Consider the following 17,668-nt stretch of genomic DNA (forward strand, 5'->3'; position numbering starts at 1 on the left):
GATTTAAATAAAAGTGGAAGGAACCCTAGAAAACAAGACTGCTTTTGACCAGTTTTCCTTTTTTGAATTATTTAAACAATGCTTCCTGCTAAAATAAATAAAACATACACCCAGTTTTCATGGACACACACACACACACACAAACACACACACACAAACGCATGTTCTCAACTCTACCCTTTAAAGACACTCAGGATTCATTTAATATCCATCATCATTTACTGTGACCCACTATGAACATACAGGTCAAAGCCTGGGCAGCCTGGCTTTTCTTTCCAACATACATACTTCTGGCTTCCGAGGACACATCAGTCCATGATCCTGCAAAGTGACTTCAATAAACACTGACTGCCTACTTGGTTAGGCAGGAAACACAAAGTCTGGCAGTTGCCCTCAAAGAGCCTGCAGTATTAAGTGACCCCCAGGAATGAGAGATAGAGGCTTTGGTTTTCAAAGCCCTGTGCACTGGATATTGGGGGTGAGGGTGGGTACACACACGTGTGTGCAGAAATCTGCAGGAGTTGGTCCTCTCCTTCTAAAGTGCAAGTCTCAGGGATGGAATTCAGACTGTCAGATTTGGTAGCAAATGTTTATAGGCTAAGCTATCTCTGTGGCCAGGAAAAAACATTTTTTTACGGTAAACTGGTTTGAAGAATCTTGGATCAAACCTTGGTAAGCAATAGATCTCTTGCATGTCTTTGCACTGTGCACTGGGCCCTTGGCAGAGGAAAGGGCTGCACAGTCACAGACTCACCCCACTTCTACTGGTTGCTCTGCTGACCTTAAGTATCTCACTTAGGGTGATGGTGGCTTAACCACAAACTCCGCAAAGTGCCAAAGTGTCCCTATGAAACAAGTCCTACAGAGATAAAGGTGAATTCTGAAAGGCTAACACTCCAATTTGAAAACTCCAAATCTGAAGTGCTCCAACATCTGAACCAGTGCGTACAAGTATCCATGCTACCAGTGTGACAGCTGCATCCACCACAGGCAACACTGAAACACTATGAAATTATCTTTGATGTTTAGACTTGGGCTCCAGTCCCCAGATTCCTCAGTCTACTTAAGTATACAAAAATATTCCAAAATCTGAAAAAAACCAAAGTCCAAAACCCTTTCTTTTCCCAAGAATTCCAGAAAAGGGACCATCTGGCCTGCAGTCCTGATGGGAGAACATTAGCTAATTCCATCCACTCAGCAACAAGCTTTCTAGGTCAGTCAGGATGAAAAGACCACAGGACACGAGGGAGAAGTTAGAAATTCCAACTGGGGCTACACTGTGGAAGAGCGGAGGCCATGGAAGAGATTCCGGCTGCTCCTCTGGCCTGGGCAAAGTGTCCTGGGAGCACCATGCAGTGGAGCAGAGCTAGGACGCTGAGGGGCAGGCAGGCAGGCAACAGGCAGAGCTCTGAAAATCCATGTGCAGAAAGGATGAGAGATGAGAAAGGCAGCAGAGGACACAGATGTGACAGGACACAGCAGGTCTCCAGACAGGAGCAGAGAATGGAGAACAGGGCGGGGCGGGGGGGGGCAACAGGAGCCCAAACCCAAAGAGATCACTATCTTCTTTCTAAACAGAAGGGAGGCTGAGGAAAATCATTCCTAATCTTTGTAAAACTAAAAAGGCTATCTCCTAAGAGTAAGAATCTATGAACTTTTCAAAAGGGAAGAAAGTCAAGGACGGTCTGGAATTACTTGGTGGGAAAAGGTTTGTTTGGTTCTCAAGAACTAACAGCAGGTGTGGTAGCACACGCCTTTAATCCCAGCACTCGGAAGGCAGAGGCAGGCGGGATCTCTGTGAGTTCAAGCTCAGCTTGGTCTACATAGTGAGTTCCAGGACAGCTGGGGCTAGAGGGAGACCCTGTCTCAAAAAGACCAAAAAAAGAAAAAAAAAAAACAAAACTGGGTGACAATCTCTTCACCCAAACAAGACCTGGATGGAAAGTGCTGTGATTGTGATATTCTCTGTGTGTGTGTGTGTGTGTGTGTGTGTGTGTGTGTGTGTACAAGTGCACATGTGTGCATGTATGTGTGGAGGCCAGAAGTCACTGTCAGGCATCTTCAATCTCTCTCTACCTTATATTTTTAGCCTCTCACTGAACCTGGAACTTACCAAATTTGGCTAAACTGGCTAGTCAGCAAGCCTCAAGGAGCCTTCTGTCTCCACCTCCCTAGGGCTGGATGACAGGGGATGAAGTATCCAGCTTTTTACATGGATGCTGGGAATCTGAACTCAGGTACACATCCTTGCATAGCAAGCACCTTACCGACTGAGCCATCTCCCCAGTACCCTTGTGATTTCAGAGTAAGAAATTACTGATACAAATGAGACAATATAGGCTCATGGTTCCTTAAACTGACTTCCACATTAAGGTGAAGGACGATGCTTTCAAAATTCTAAACCCAAGTGGGTAAGGTGTACATTAATACATGCCTTAAGTTAGGAACCAGAAGCAAAATAATAAAGCATAGAGTCATCAAAGGACATCAAGAAGCAAACAGAATTCGAGCACAGGGAGAAGTATTTCAGTTTATGCAGATACTATGAAGTCTAAACCCAAGCTGCTCTGTTCAAGGTTAAGTGTTTAAGGCTCATCCATAAGGCGCCTGCCATCTACTACCACCTTACTAATTAAGCCACAGTGAGAAAGGCTCTCACTGTGTAGCTCTGCCCAGCCTGGAACTCACTATGTACACCAGGCTGGTCTCCAGCTCATAGAGACCAGCCTGCCTCTGCCTTCCAAGTGCTGGGATTAAAAAAGCATGCTGGCCAGGCATGGTGGCACACGCCTTTAGTTTCTGCACTGGGGAAGCAGAGGCAGGTAGATCACTGTGAGTTCAAGGCCAGCTGGTCTACATAGTAAGTTCAGGTCAGCTGGGACTACAGGGAGACCTTGTCTCAAAAAGACAGGAAAAAAAAAAAAGTACACCACCCCATTCCTGGCCAATAAAACCAAGTTTTAATTATACAATAATTTGAGTTGAGTTAGGAGAGGCTGAATACCTGGATGAGGGTAGAGAGAAACTGAAGACATGATCTCTGATTTCAAGGTATGATAGTCTCACTCTTGAAACTCAAATACAGGGGAGAGGATAATAAGCAAAATTAAAAAGAGAGGGGCTAGAAGCATAGCTCAGCAGTTAAGAACACTGGTTGTTCTTGCAGAAGACCTGGGTTCAAATCCCAGCACCCACATGGCAGCAAACAACTGTCTGTAACTCCAGTCCCAGGGGATCCAACAGCCTCTTCTGTCCTCTGCGGGCATTGCACGACACGGGTGCACTTACCTACATGCAGGCAATACACGCAACACATAAAATAAAAATAAATAAAAAGAGTAATAGGGCAAGGGGTGTGGCTCTGTGGTGGGCACCTGTGCAACATTCACAAGGCCTGGGCTTCATCCCAAGCACTGAACAAAGGGGGAGATGGTAAGAGACAAAGTAAAGTGTGTGCTTTGTGACTAAAGGCAGGGTCAACAGTGACTGAAGATGTGGGTCCAGTAAACGCTTGTTTTTTTTTCCTCTGGCTCAGGCACATGTGTGTTCCAAAAAGCCACTTTAAAGAGTTCTTTCCACCAGGTATGGTAGCACACCATCTGTAATCTCCCAGCACTCAGGAGACTGAGGCAGAAATCAGGTTGTAGGGCTGAGTCAGAAGGACCAGAGTTCAAGGGCAGCCTGGGCTACATTGTGAGGTTTCCTTAGCCTACTCCCTGCCCCCCACTCCCTCTCCTCTCTGACCTACCTTCCTTACTGGATCACACTGCTGATACATTTCCTCGTTGCAAAGGCCCGGGGAAGTCAGGCTGGGCCAACCACTGTAATAACAGTGAGCCCCAAGTAGGTGACCCTGCCTGGAATGGGGAGCCTGAAGCCAGCTTTGTTAGAATTGGGATTTGTACTGGGAAGCAAGAGATACTAAGTTTGAGTGATCATGATACATGTGGACTTGAGGAAGGGCGCAAGTGCACCCAGACAAGTACACATCTCACCCCACAGGTCTCCCAGCAGACGCAGTATGTTAGCTCAGTGCAGAAGATCTATGTAGGTGTGACTAACCTGAAGGGATTAAACGAGGAGTCCCTGGAGGCATCTGTGGAAACCAGGTGTGAGATAAGGATAGAAGCTCTGGAACATTAATACAGGTGGCAGATAAGAGTTAGGGAGCAGGCATTATCCAGCCACAAAGGAACTAAGCAAATAGAAGATAACAGTTTTAAAAAGTCTTCTGAATTTCACTTGTACAGTGTCTTTGGTCCAATGAACCCACTAGTGAGAAAGTGGGTATGGCTCCAGCATTTGATGGAAGGTCAGGACACAATGAGAGACAAATTAGCATGGTGATTACTTAAGAGTCACCTATCTTTTTGACACCCACTAGTGTGCATTTACCACCCAGCTCAGCCATTTCCCAACTATGCAGTGCTGGAAAATGCCTTGATCCTTGTGCACCTGGTTCCTCATCTACAAAATGAAGAGTGTCAACATGACCTCCTCACAGGGCACTGTGACAAGTCAATGAACTATGCATTTAGTTGTGCATGGTGGTACACACCTGCCAGCTCAGCACTAGGAGGCCAAGGTGGGAGGATTGAGTTCAGGTCTGGAGAGACAGCTCAGCAATTAACAGCTCTTGCTGCTCTTGCAGAGGACCTGGGTTCAGTTCCCAGCCCTCTTATGGCAGCTCACAATCATCTGTCACTCCAGTTCTAGGGGATCTGATGCCCTCTTCTGGCCTGCAAACGCATGATACACACATTCATGAGGCAAAACACTCATATACATAAAATAAAAATAAATAAATCTTAAAAAAATAAAATCTTTAAAAAGAGAGTTCAAGGCCAGTCTGAGTTACATGAGACCTTATACCCAAGACAACACCTCCACAAAGAGATAAAATGTATTTATCAATACATGTTCAAATATATTAAATAAACTGTAAATAACAGTTTATATATATATTTCCAGAGATGATTGAGATTGGGCCTGCAGCTTAGCAGGCAAGTACCTAGTTAGCATTTGGGAGTCCCTAGGTTCAGTCCTCAGCAGTCAAAAAAACAAATAAGAAAATGATAATAAAAATAGGGAGAGGATTAGCCACTTCTTTGGACACAGGGTGATTGACCTGAAACAGTGAATGGAGGCAGAGGTCTAAGAGGATGAGGAGCGAGTCACAGAAAGAGCAGGGGGTAGGGGCACGGCCTGGGGAGAGCACAACTGGATGTTTTATTTGAAGTCAGCAAAGAACCCTTCAACAGTCCAAATGCCTTTTAAGTGGGGAAGTGATCCACCTGGCTTGTCTTGTGTCCTTTCAAACCACAAATTATCCCTGGCCTGCAGAAGAGATCATGCAACAACTGCGGAGTCAGTCTAAGAAGAGCCAGGAGGGCCTCAGCCCACGGAGCTCCAGTGACCGAGTCTGCCTTCCATGTAATTCAGGAAAGAGTTTGCAAGCCTGGCTGGAGTGGACTCTAATAGAGGTGGGAGTGGCCGGATTACATTCAAGCTGCCTGAAGTTCCTGCCATACTGTCATTTGGTCAAACACTGAAACTGTCCAGGGACACGTGACAGCCTTCCCAACTTCCAGATGTACACCTTAAATACCCCTACTTCCTGTTGGCCCTGTTCCATCAACAAACTAAACCACTCCACTATTAGGATCCCTGCTGGGCTAGTCAACTCGGTCTCTGCTCCAGAAGTGGGAGTAACAACAGGGCTGTGGGCCTTCTGGGCCATCAAGACTCCTGAGGCCTTCCCTGGGCCTCTCTTTCAATCAAAAACAGATTTAGACATCACAGAAAAGGAAAGGTAAACCCCCTACCCAGAGTCACTTATACCCACCATTGGACCACACTAGGGTCAACAAGGAAGCTAGAAATAAGAGACGAAGCAGACTGTCCCAGACTCCAGAGGCTGCAGGAAAGCACAGCTCTGCAGTTCTGAGTCCACCCAATCAACACACCACCAACTTCAGCAACACATGACCTCTTGTCCACAGCCACTTATCAGGCCAGCCCTCTCTGCTCTTCTTACTGAGAATCAATCTCCCCCACTCCCTCACACTTTACCATCTGTTAAGTCAATACAGCCAGCACTGGTATTGGAAAATCAGTTTAATTACAGAAATCCCATTGCATGTTACACTTTGCTGCTGATGCCCAATGCCAACGATGTGCGAGAGCCATTTAACCTCTACTGATCTGAAGCCCCCTTAGAGAAAATGATAATACTGCTTAACCTCACATGGCCATAAGCTTGTCACAGGGGTGAAATGGGTCCCAAACTACCATATAAACCAAAGGAAGACACTTTCTATCAGTAGCTCCAACACTATCATACACCTGTGTATGATGTGTGACTTCTCACAACATCCATGATTCCACAACTCAATCTCACAACCCAACTGAGCATCAGAGAATATAGCTGAATAGGATTCTCATTCTTCTACAGACAGAAACCAAGAGAATGAAGGACTTCTTTCAGGACCTGAGGCCCTAACCCGTGACTCCGGACTCACCAGCCAATGCTATTTGTACTGCTGTTTTATTTAAATGTACAGTTAACAGATAAAGAAAAAAGCCTGGACATGTTTATGAGGTACTGGGTACTGTTTGGGTCCACATACACATTGCAATATACTTATGACCTCACTCATATGGTGTGAACATGCATGAGAAAGTCCAGTCTCACCCAGCTGCAGCCACCCTGCTAAGCATGGCATACACCAGAACTTTTCATCTGTAACCTGGGAACCATGAGCCAATCTCTCCCCATCTACCCCTCCCCATTTTTACTATTTTTTTAATATTTATTTGAGTGTGTGGTGTACATGTATGCACATGTGTGTATATGCATGTAGAAGACAGAAGTTGGGTGTCCTCCTCAATCACTCTTTGCTTTATTTTTGAGACAGCATCTGTTACTGAACCCAGATCTTGCCATTTTGGCTGGCTGGCCAGGGATCCTCCTGTCTCCACCTCCCCAGCTGGGAACTACAGACACATACTCCTACACCCAGCTTTTGATGCTAGTGCTGGGGGTCCTGGGGATCCCAAACTCAGGTACTTATGCTTACAAAGCAAACACTTCACCAACTAACACATGTCCCCATCTCCATCCATATTTTTACTCTTCCTATTCTTTTTTAATCTGTCCTTTTTTAAAAATTTTAATTATGTACATAAGTCTCTCTCCTCTCCTCCTCTCTCTCCTCTCTCTCCTCTCTCCCCTCTCTCCCCTCTCCTCTCTCTCTCTCTCTCTCTCTCTCTCTCTCTCTGTGTGTGTGTGTGTGTGTGTGTGTGTGTGTGTGTATGCACAGGTGCCTGGAGGCCAGAAGAGGGCATCAGACCCCCCAGAGCTGGAGTTTAGGTCAGTTGTGAGCCACCCAATATTGATGCCAGGAACTTAACTCAGGTCCTCTACAAGAGCAGTTCTTAACTGCTAAGCCATCACTCCAGCCCCATATTTTGACTCTTCCTACACTGAGTATATGCACAAGGAGTCTCTGAAGACAATTAGGTGCCTGGAGGCCAGAAGAGGGCATCAGACCCCCCAGAGCTGGAGTTTAGGTCAGTTGTGAGCCACCCAATATTGATGCCAGGAACTTAACTCAGGTCCTCTACAAGAGCAGTTCTTAACTGCTAAGCCATCACTCCAGCCCCATATTTTGACTCTTCCTACACTGAGTATATGCACAAGGAGTCTCTGAAGACAATTACAATGATTCAAAGTTACCCAAGAAAACAAAGCAAAGCTTTTACCAGCATCAATCAGGTCTAGCCCTGGCTGGTTCCCTGGGCTCTGAGATACATCAGGCAATAACATGATGGTCTCTGTAATGGGCAGAGAATCCAGCCTCTGCTGTCCAGAGCACAGGACCCAAGCTGCATTTTTCTTTTAGCAGAAGAAGGCATAGTCACCACCCTAAGAGTATCCAATGCAGGTAATGAAGAAGACTGTTGCCAGAGCAGCTGCCGGGACAGTTGGGATGAGCACCACTAGCCACAACAGCCTCCCCATCCTCAAGAGTTCCTGGGGCTGCAGAGACAGAGAAACCAAGCCAAAGTTGCTGGCACTTCCAGCTGAGAACAGGCTGGGTATCAGACACCATGATTCCTCCTTAGTCATGGTCAAAGAAAACCTGCTGCTGGGCTCCAGTGGCTCAGTAGACAAGTTTTAAAACTTGTACATTGGTGCATATCCCTCCCACAACCTGAAACCAGAGGCTCCCTTTCTAGAGAGAATACAGCCTATTAGAAACCACTCTGTCCCCTGCCATGCTCCTAAAGATAAAGCATCCATGGGTGGAACCTCTAATACTCCAGCTCTCTATACCTGAAACCCATGGACATCGTTTGAAGTACCAGAGATGCCAGAGGACTTGGTCAGCTTTGGCTTAGCCCAACTCCTTATTTCTGCATATCATCCTGAAAATCTATCAGAAGGCCAAATGTCTGAAGTATGAATAATATCCCTACACATTCTATGAACTAAAAATACACATGCATGCTTAAATTCCTAATTAGGCTTATTTCAGGAACTTGCCAACCTCCAACATAAGCTCCACAGCAAGAGCCAGTGCTGTTGGCAATGGGCCTCCATGGTGTTAAGATGTAAAAGTTGGTTAAGCTGGTCTAGGTATGTCCCATTCCCACAAGGGCTGAAGGCCGCCCTATGAAACCTCTGCAGGAGGCAAATGTAGGTTAGCCTGCTTCCATCCTCCCACCCATCAAAGTGAGTACACTGGGCTTCGGGGACAGGCAGCCTCAAGTACGTGCCATCAATTCAGCTCTGCCCACAGCTTGTCTTTACTTCTCACTGCCCAGCACAGAACAAGAGCTCAGTGGGCTTGGACTGAACAAAGGGATATGGTTCTGGACCTGAATCCTTATGGAGTTTGCTGCTGAAGCTACTGTGTGATGTTTTCTGATGCTACAGCAGCCCGAGGCGTAATTCTGAAGTCCTCTTCAGCTGCACAGGAAGGGAAGGGTATGGTAGACATCTAATGACTCTGACCACCCAAGCTGCTACACAGAGCCACTTGCAATGACTAACAATCCTGATACTACAAGTGCTCTACACTGAGCTACATTTGCAGCCCTAACAGTCTGTTCCCAATATCCGCCATGCAAATGCATAGACTTATCAAAGTGGACTGTCTGCCAACTGGGGCCATCTATACAGGCTCAGAGCTGCAAAGCTAAACCTACAATACGCTTCATGACCCTTGTGCAAGGTTGCCTGGTGTGAGCATAAATTCCTTATACTTAAGTTCATCCATCTCTCTGAGCAACACCCTGGAAAGTTGTAGCAGGCCCACACTGACGTGCTGTATCCAAAGCTGACTTTCTGCACAGACTACCAATTCCCAGCATCTTCCAACATTGTCATCAGCCCACATAAAAGAGAACAATGTTGGAGCTGGAGAGATGGCTCAGTGGTTAAAAGCCCATACTGCTCTTGCAGAGGACTCAAATTCAGTTTCCAGCGCCCACATTAGGCAGCTCACAGCCACCTATGACTCCAGCTCCAGGGGGATCCAATGCCCTCTTCTGACCTGTGAGGGCACCTGTACTCATGTATACATACTCACATGCACACACATAATTAAAAATGAACTATTTCTTCTAAGTGAACTATGCCTTTTTGTCTCTTACTTAGGTTCCTGGGGATCTATCTGTTCATGATTAAGACTTCAGACTTCAGCTTGACACAGCAGCACATATGAAATCAAAGAACCCTGTGGCAATGGCCATAACTTCCAAATAAACTTGCTCTTGCATTCAGCTTTTTGGTTTTTCTAGACACTTAAAATGTCCTATTGGAAAGCACTGAGGCACCACATAGTCTCACGGACCCACAAGATCATGATCCACATGAATGTGCCTCAGAGTACAAGGCAGCAAACTTCCCACAACGGCCCAGATCTAACTCCACACTTCCAAAATCTCAACTCACAGACCTGTTAAAGCCCAGACAGGTCTTCTGACTCAGGACATACAGTAACATCAGGGCACACGTCTGTCACAGCCATCAGCAACTGCACTGTGGTTGGCGCTCATTGATATACTGTAATTAAGTTCCATAAAATCCCCTGAATCAGGTTCCTTCAAGCCTCTAGACACACTTTTGCCAAATGACCAATACATAGCCTTGTTTCATGAATGTTTCTGTTTAAAAACATCTTTAGGATTATCTGTTGATTCATTAACATGGAACTCATGGCCAACTACCATGTCACTCACACCCGAACCCCTCATTTTCTTCACAGGGTACATGACAGTCTTACTGGCTGAGGAACCCAAGGCCGCATTTCACCACTGGGCCTGGAGGCCATTTTAAACAAAATCACTCACAAAAAGCAGGAAAACAGGGTGTGTATGTGTGTGTGTGTGTGTGTGTGTGTGTGTGTGTGTGTGTGTACACTGAGTTCTTAATAGACTTCCCATACACACCCCCAAAGCACACATGATCACACAGGATGAGAGCTGATTCCAGAAGACAGAACATCACTTTGTTTGGCTTCCATCAGACAGCACATGCCTGGAGACTCATAGCTTTCCCACATACTTCGAGCACTGCTTTGGGAGATCACAAAACTGTGGTGAGTAGGCAAATCTGCAACTGTGAATAACCACAATCAACTATATCTGATTACCATACAAGGAGGCATGAGACACCAAGTACATTCTGGAAGGTTTTCCTCCTTTGCCAAAGAACTACTATAGCCCAGATAGACTCTCCATGTACCTAGGTTTCAACACATCCTTACTTTCTGTCTTGACAGTTTATATGCCATCCAGACCTGGCAACCCAGTCCCTAAGTTTCTTGTCATTGCTGTTCATGGATAGAAAATCCGGCAAACCAGTTGCACTCATCTCACTCTTCTATTAAACCCAAAAAGGTAGTCGCCAGTAACTGTCCACAGGCTCCCTTGCAGAACTACGAATGGACCTCTGCTAGTATATCCTACAGGAAGTTTTGTGGCTTGGGTTTTGTTGTTGTTGTTCTATGGGGTTTTTTGGTATGGGTTTTTTTTTTGTTTTTTGTTTTTTGTTTTACTTTATGTGTTTTATGTGTATGAGTGTTTTGCCTGAATGTTTGTAGGTGCATCAAATCTGCGTAATGTCCATGGAGGCCAGAAGAGGGCATAGGATCCCCTGGAACTGGAGTTATGGATGGTCATGTGCGCCCTAGGAACCAACCCAGGTCCTCTGCAAAAGCAGTCAGTGCTTTTAACTGCTAAGCCAACTCTCCAGCCCTGCTTTTGGTTTTTTAAGACAATCTCATGCAGCTGGGAAGCCCTGGTATACAGCCCAGTGTGACCTCCAGTTCTCTATCCTCCTGCCTCCTCTAAACTGGTTGGGGGAACCACTGACAAGAACTGAGATTACAGGTGTGAGCTACCATACCAAACCCCAAAACCTTCTCACCCTCTCTCACACACACTTTTCTCTTTCACAGGTTTCTTTAGTCTGCAACACTTCATCCCAGGCAACAGACAATGTGAATATCTACAATCACCAGTGTCCCCATGTCCCTTATATTTCTCAGGTGTTTGACTTTTGTCATCAGTATTTTATAAAATCATATTCAAAGTTGTAAGACAACTATGGGGGAGGCACATGCCCATGTAAGGGAAGTGGAGGGCAGGAGTCAGGGGTCAACACTGACTGTCTTCCTCTTATTTATTTATTTATTTATTTATTTATTTATTTATTCCTCTATTTCTTTATTTTGGAAACAGAGTCTCTCACTGAACCTGGAACTTGCTATTTTGGCTAGACTGGCTGGCCTGGGAGCTTTCAGGATCTCCCTGTCTCTATCCTCCCAGTGTTGGGGTTACAGGCCTATGCAGTCACACCAGCTTTTAAATGGGTACTGGGCATCTGAACTCAGGTCCTCATGCTTGCACAGCACTTCACCCATGGGTCATCCCCAGTCCCAGGAAGACAATTTCTGTTACTGTTGCTCTACTATTGTATTTCAAACAGTTAAAAAAATTGCACTACAAATCCATGGAAGAGACAGCCATAAGAGACACAAAGGAAAACTTCCCTGTGGTTTGTTTTGGCAACCAGCAGAGGCAGGTAACAAGGCCGACTCCACAAGGAGTTACAAGAACTTTCCATTACAGAACATTTAAAGGTGAAAGTTTTACTTTCATAGCTGTGTCTTCAAGAAGTGTTGGAATCTTCAAGTCATTTCTAAATTGGTTAGAGGAAACCAGTGTCAAGGACCATATTCAGGGAACATTTTAAAATCTTCAGAGGTTTCTCCAAACCTGATACATGATACTTCCAAAACACATAGTTCTGTAATTCTAGAAACTCTCTGATCCATTGAAAAAAAGAATTATCATTCTGACAGAAGAAAATAAAATCCAAAAGATCAAGTCTAATCTGGGATATTTAGATTTATCTGATTAAAAAAAAAAAAAAACCTAGTAAGCAACATGATTCAAATTCAAGTCTCCAAAAACAATAGCTCGAGCTGTTTCTACTACAACATTCACAGTTTTGGAATGCAGACGACAGTTATTTATAGCAGAATTATCTTCTTAATTATATTGTGTTTTAGTCAACATAAAAATTAGTTCATGGTCTCTTCAAAATGGGAAGCAAAAAGGCAAACTGCCCAGAGTGTGAAGAAAAAATAAAAATAAAACAGTGGCAGAGGCAATTGGCCGGGGATTAAAATTTTGCCAGAGTTAAACAACAAACTGTGAGGTTTACATCATGTCCAAAAGAGGAGACTGCTTTTCAGCCAGATGTAACAAGAGACGCTGGAGGAGGGGAGGACTTTACAAAACTGTCTTGGAGAGAAGAAACTCCTGTGAGAACTATTCCTAAATCCATTATTTAAATTTAAAGGGAGAGCGGGAGAGATGATAAAGTTTGTCCCAGGATGACACCTCAGCTCAGGCTCAGCGCTGCCCACCCCTGAGATCTCTTTAAACTTCCCACTCTAGGTCCTCGGGCATGCGCAGACTCCTTACTAGCTGCTGCAGGAAACTGGCCGGGCTGGGGACCTCAGAGGTTGAGGCAGAGGTAAAGTTTGGCATGCTAAAATGGTATTGCAAGATTGACCTTCAAATCCTAATTCTCAAATTGGCCTGCATTGTTTTGTGACTTTGTTCTTCGGAGAGAAATGCGCGCCTGCTTTTTAATCAGGGTAGCTTGGATTTAGAAAAATAAAAATGTTAAAATTTCAGTTTAGGTAGGAGAGTAGCTTTCAAAAAAGAGGGTATTGATCAACACTACTAGAGTAGTCCCCACCTCCCCGACAGCAGGCTGCTGGTTCTTATTAACCAGAGTAGAAAACAGAACCGACAGCACGCAGGACCAATGATCAAAGCGAAACCGCCTTTTTAATCATCTAGTTGCAAGCCAGTAAAGCGCATAAAGACGAAGCTGACCGCCCCAGCCAGTACTGCGGTCCTAGCCTAGGACGCTTCAATGTCTCGGTGTGATGAATCAAAGATTTTTAAGCAAAGCAAACAAAAAGAAAAAAAAAAAGCGGGGGGGAGACCTCAGCTTTCCGGCGAGGCCTCACGCAGGGCAGGAAGAGCACTAAGTCCTATTCTGGGCAAGGGGCAGGAAGTCTGCGGAAAGGGCCGGATCCCTGGAGCCCCTGCGCAGCCCAGCGTCGCAGTGGTGGGAACCCAGCGGATGCGCACGAGGGGCCTCAGCGTCCCGGAACGCACGACACTCGGAACCCGGTCCCGGGAGCTGGTACCCACGGCCCGCGATGACCCGCCACCGCCCTCCCGGCTGCGCGTCCCCAGCAGCGAAGGTCGCCCACCCCGGGCCGCGGTCCCCGCACTCACCGCGGGGCGGCTGAGTGCGCGCGCCTCGAGCCCCGCCAAGAACGCGCTCCGGGGCGCGTGGACGAGGAGGCGCGCTCCCGCACGGAGAGGACGCGAAGAATCCCTGGAATGAGGCGCCGCCCGCCCGCGCCCGGGTTCCTCCCGGCGGGCTTGGACACGCCCAGGACACGCCCAGGACACGCCTCTCGGGCCAGGCAGGTGTGGCCGCGCCCAGGTGAGGCGGCAGAACAGCGCAACACGGCCAGGAGCCGCGTGCCCCCGCCCCCGCCGCGTGCCCCTGGGGACCCAGGGCTCCCGGCCAGGAGCTCCTGGAGTGGTTCCCCACGCCATGCGGGGCATGTGCACAAGGATCTCCCACGCGCCACTCCCCTAAGCCACGCGGACGCACCTCCCCACTATGCGCACAAACACCAGGGGCACCTGGTGCGCCCAAGTGCGCGCAAACGCCGGCCAGGCAGATTCCCACGCGCTCACAGGTTGCCGCCTCCACGCCACTGTCCCGCCACGCTCTGTGCCCACGCAGCCGCGTACCTGCCCAGAGCCACCAGGGCTGCCCCGCCGGCCCGCCTCCCGGTAGCCAAGGGCAGGCGCAGCAGCAGCCGCCCTGCGCCTGAGGATCAGCGTCCACACCCGCTCACTAGGCCACCGCGGGGCGCCAACCGGGGCCACTCGCGGCGTCACCCTGGGGTCCCCAACCCCACGCCCAAGACACACTTACCTGCAGGTACCTGCAGGTCTGGGTCCTGCTGGCTTCGGAGGTGTAGATCGGGAACCACCTGGAATCAACACGGACACCCCGGGACGTCTGGGTTTCCTCCCATCACAGCACTCACTCCACGCACACGCGCGCGCACACGCGAAGAGGAAGTCCTGGGAAACCCAAACCGTGTGCGGGGAGCCGAGGCCGGAGCAGGGGGATGGGGACCGCGCGCTCGGCACTTTGCAGGGCCGGGCAAACTCGTGCAGTCCGCCACCCGCCGGCTCCGCAGTGGGACGGGCAGGGGCGGGGGAGGAGGGGAGCGCTTCTAATTGGCGCAGGTTTAGTTACAGCGGTAGCGAGGACACGTGACCCCAACGAGCCGAGGCCTGGTTTTAATTTGGGGCTGTCATTCTCCGCAGATGTGTTGAGGGGGGAAGGTGGTCACGCCTCCCCCCCCCCCCGCCCCCGCAGCTCTGGGCCCCATTGTTTTTCTCATACAGGCACAATTAAGAAAAACATTTGTTTAGCAAATCCAGCCTCTAATTTTGTAAAATAGAGTCCGGACTGTCTTTGGTTTGATTTTTTTCCAGAGCTTCACGTGCACGGCGTCTGGCTGTGCTGGAACCTTCCTCTCTAGAAAGCGCCCCCCCCCCCATAAGGGCTCTCCTGGGGAGGGAGCTCTGAGAGGCAATCAACACACATACCAGCTTACTTCAGAGTTGGGAAGGTAAAGATACTTCCCAGTTTCCAAGCTGTTTTCCCATCTGTTAGCCAGTCTAAGGAATCCCCAGTACCTTATCTCCCTGAGTGATCCAGACAGGTAGGAGCAGCCCAAGTGAAGGATCCATCCAAGTGCCACCACCCTGGGATTTCCTGGTTATTCTGTTAAAAACGGTTGGATCAGTGCGGGGGAAGGCTCCCAAGTTTCCGTGTGTGTGTGTGTGTGTGTGTGTGTGTGTGTGTGTGTGTGTGTGTATGCACCACAGCATGAGTGTGGCAGGCAGAGAACAACGTTGGTCCCAGGATGCAATTCATGTCTTAGACTTGGCAGAAGGCCCTCTTACCTTCTGAGCCATGTCACCCCCTCCCACTGATTAAAAAAAAAAAAAATTATGTTGTATGAGTGCTTTGCCTGCATGTATGTAAGTGCACCATGTGCGTGCAATGCCCAGGAGGCCAGAAGAGGGCATCAAACCCCCTGGAACTGGAATTACAGTTATTTGCTGCCATGTAGGTGCTGAGAACCAAACCAGTACTCTATCAGTAGAGAGGGGCCATCTCTCCAGCCCCTACTGATGATGATGATGATGATGATGATGATGATGATGATGGCCTTAAACAGGGTCTCACTATATAGCCCTGGTTGACTTGGAACTCAATATGTAGACTAGACTGGCTTCAAACACTCAGATCCCCCTGCCTCTGGCCCCTGAGTGCTGGGATTAAAGCCCTGTGCTACCTTGCCCTGCCACAATGATGTTTTTAACTTAGGCTCTAGTTCATCAAGTCTTAAGAGTAGAAAAAGAAATTGTGAGAAAGGTCACATAGAGATTTTTTTATCCAGCAAGATTTGGACAGGGCATGAGGACAGGGGACTTATTGGACAGGTAGCAAAATAGAAAAAGAGATTTGGATTGGGATGGACCTGGGTTTGAATCCCAGCTCAGCCCTATTCAGTGGAGGACTCTGGACTGACCAAGTCTCAGGTGTCTCGTTGCGAAACAGACGGTATTTCATCCTCTGAAGGGACTAAGGAAGAGGCAGAGGGGCCCTGGGAAGCACCAGCTCCCTCCTCTCTTGACTTGAACCCAGAGCTGCTGGCACTTTATAAACACACATACACACCTGCATTCCGGAGGGCTAGGAAATGCACTTTTCCAGATAATGCAAATGGATAATAATAGTTATTAAAAACTAGCCTGGCATTTCCACAGTGTCCTCACGTCTTACCATCTCATTTGATCTTCATGATGCAGCTAAATGATTTCCATCTGGGGTCAGTGTGGATGTTCTAAAGCTGCCTCCTTAATTTCCATCATTGTGTAGATGGAGTCCTGGTCTGCAGATAAATCATGGGAATTGAGGGCTTTTTCTCATGGATGTGACCGGTCTTTGATCTTGGCAGGGATTAATCTCACTCCTTGCCTTACATCAGCAGGAGTGTGGCTTAGCTCTGGCAGCCTCCAAGCATGGTTGTGTTAGTCTGGCTGTTTTCATTGTGTGGGGGAGAGACACAAACAGGTGATTGAGGACCAAGAAGGTTGCTCTAAAGAAATAGGACTGGAAGCAAAACACACATCTTCCTGCAAGTACTTTGCACAGTGACCTGCAACACCCTGCATGGATCCAGGTATCAAATAACAGTCGGGCTCAGTGGTTAAGAGCACTTACTGTTCTTGCAGAGGACCTGGGTTTGATTCCCAGCACCCAGCTGTGAACCATCCTTAACTCCAGTTCCAGGGGATACAATGCTGTTTTCTGACTTCTGAGGGCATTGCATGACATAGGTGCAGTAACACAGATGCAGGCAATACACTCATACACATAAAATTAAAACAATAAATAAAATATTTTAAAAATGTTTTAATGACAAAGTAAATCCCAAAAGACTGCATGCAGTATAATGTCTTATATGTGACATTAAAAATTAAAACTTAGATGAGCTGGTGAGATACTCAGTGGGTAAAGGTACTTGCTACTAAGCCTGATGACCCATCCCCAAGACCCACATGGTGGAAGGAGAGAACCAACTCCTGAAAGCTGTCCTCTGACCTCCACAGTCATGCCATAACACACTCACACACACAAACACAATAACAAGTTTTAAAATAAATGTTTTAAAAATAATTTATTATTTTTATTTTTTGTGTGTATGAGTGTATTGTCTGCATGTGTGTAAGTGCACCTGTGTCATGAAATGCCCTTGGAGATCAGAAGAGGGTGTCAGATTCCCTGGAACTAGAGTTACAGACAGTTGTTAGCTGCTATGTGGATGCTGGGAATCAAACCCAGATCCTCTTTAAGAGCAGCCAGTGCTCTTAACTGCTGAGCCATCTCTCCAGTTCCATAAAATAAATTTTCAAAAATAAAATGAAAAATAATTTTAGAAGAAAATACATATGCCTGCAATAAAAT

The 17,668-nt window shown here is 47.2% G+C and overlaps 1 protein-coding gene across 2 annotated transcripts in view; it reads right to left on the reverse strand.

The window, feature by feature from the left end:
* The window catches only part of Vgll4 (vestigial like family member 4), a 145,540-nt gene extending 130,742 nt beyond the window's left edge, over positions 1-14,798 (reverse strand). Inside the window, exon 1 of one of the 2 annotated variants that reach the window (XM_008854896.3) lies at positions 14,552-14,798. The gene's annotated coding sequence lies outside the window, so the exon portion shown is untranslated. Of the gene's footprint in view, positions 1-13,833; positions 13,955-14,551 lie in introns of those variants that run through there. The other variant, XM_008854897.3, reaches the window with a different exon arrangement.
* Between the last annotated feature and the right edge of the window lie 2,870 nt (positions 14,799-17,668).

The sequence above is a fragment of the Nannospalax galili genome, unplaced genomic scaffold (genome assembly GCF_000622305.1).
Source record: "Nannospalax galili isolate Female #2095 unplaced genomic scaffold, S.galili_v1.0 scaffold406, whole genome shotgun sequence".
Lineage (NCBI taxonomy): Eukaryota > Metazoa > Chordata > Mammalia > Rodentia > Spalacidae > Nannospalax > Nannospalax galili.